Source organism: Pituophis catenifer, unplaced genomic scaffold (assembly GCF_029215685.1).
Source record: "Pituophis catenifer annectens isolate HBS135680 unplaced genomic scaffold, rPitCat1.0.hap2 SCAF_3, whole genome shotgun sequence".
Taxonomy (NCBI): Eukaryota; Metazoa; Chordata; class Lepidosauria; order Squamata; family Colubridae; genus Pituophis; species Pituophis catenifer.
The window spans coordinates 191,347,905-191,349,301 of record NW_027256883.1 but is presented as its reverse complement, the minus strand read 5'-3'; positions in this window follow the sequence as shown (position 1 = coordinate 191,349,301).

The window sequence follows — 1,397 nt, the reverse complement described above, 5'->3', positions numbered from 1 at the left end:
TCTGCAACAAAAACTTTAAATCAATCTAAGAGGTGAATTTCATAATATACCAATTTAAACTTTGAATGTGCAAGATGTTCACACTATAATATAAAAACATGGATCTAAATTCCTGAGTATATTAATCAGGACTTCAAAGATAGCTAATGCAAAATAAAAAAGTTACAATTACTAAAGGCATCTAGCATATTATTTGGAATGAGAATTCTTGGTTTTATATTGCTATGATTTAGATGTGCATTTGCTACTGCATTTTCTTACTCAAAACAGAATAATTTCATTACACTACATATTTGGTTACAGCTTTCCTCATAGTCCAATTAAACTGAAATACTTACAGTTTAAACCATTTTGTTTATTAGTTTCCTTAGGGAACAAAATCCAGCAAAATAGCCAGTTTGGTACTAGCCGTTTAGTCTAAATTTGGGAGGTATTATTCCAGTTAAAACAAACTGAGCACCATTAGATAATGTTGCCTTTCTGTTAGTCTCAACAATAAAAAAATAAACAAAAGTGTCAGTATGCTATAGTTAAATCACATAATTCCCAGTTAAACTAAACAGTATAGTACAGATAAGAAACAAGGCAAATGGCTCAGTAAATAGGTGGGAATACAAACTTAAATCTGCATTTCTATACAATCCCTATATGAACAGAAATGCTATGCAATTCTATTTTTTAAAATACTGTTTTTCCCATGGCACATCTCCAGCATAAAACATTTTAGGCAAGACTGGTTTTTGAGAAGGCAAATGTTGAATCAGCATTACAAGAATTTCTCCCATACAACTTTAACTGGATCAAATACTCTGTTTTTATATTTTGATACCATTGAAACGAATGAAATAGAAAAAAACACGAACTATTTAGTGTAAGTAAAATAAAGTAGAGAAATAAGATCGGTCTATAATCAAGTTAAATGATAAGGTATGTTTGTTTTTTGAGATTTATGAGTACAATATGATTTTCTAAAAAAAAATTCAATGGTAAAAATATTTATGATCTTTTTTCCTTTTGTTAATGTAGGAGTGCACAGAAGACATCACTTGTAGATAAATTAGTGAGGCAGATAATTTTTAAAAAACATTATTTAAAAAATGTCTGAGATAGGCTTTGTCTGCTGTTGCAAATAAACAGTTCATTTGACTTACTGGTAAGTTTTGAAATAATAAATGGCCTGCAGATTTGGTGTACCTGAGATGGAACTTAAATGAACGTAATTTCAATAAATGTATTCCTATTTCCAATCTCTAGATGTCTGAGCAGCTTACATTCCATCTTTAAAAAAATAAAATTAAACTCATGATACCTACCATCATAAGAATACTGTTTTGTACATGCCCTGTTCTGTGGTTATTAAGAGTAAACAAGAGTAATACGAAGTTTGCTCACTGTCT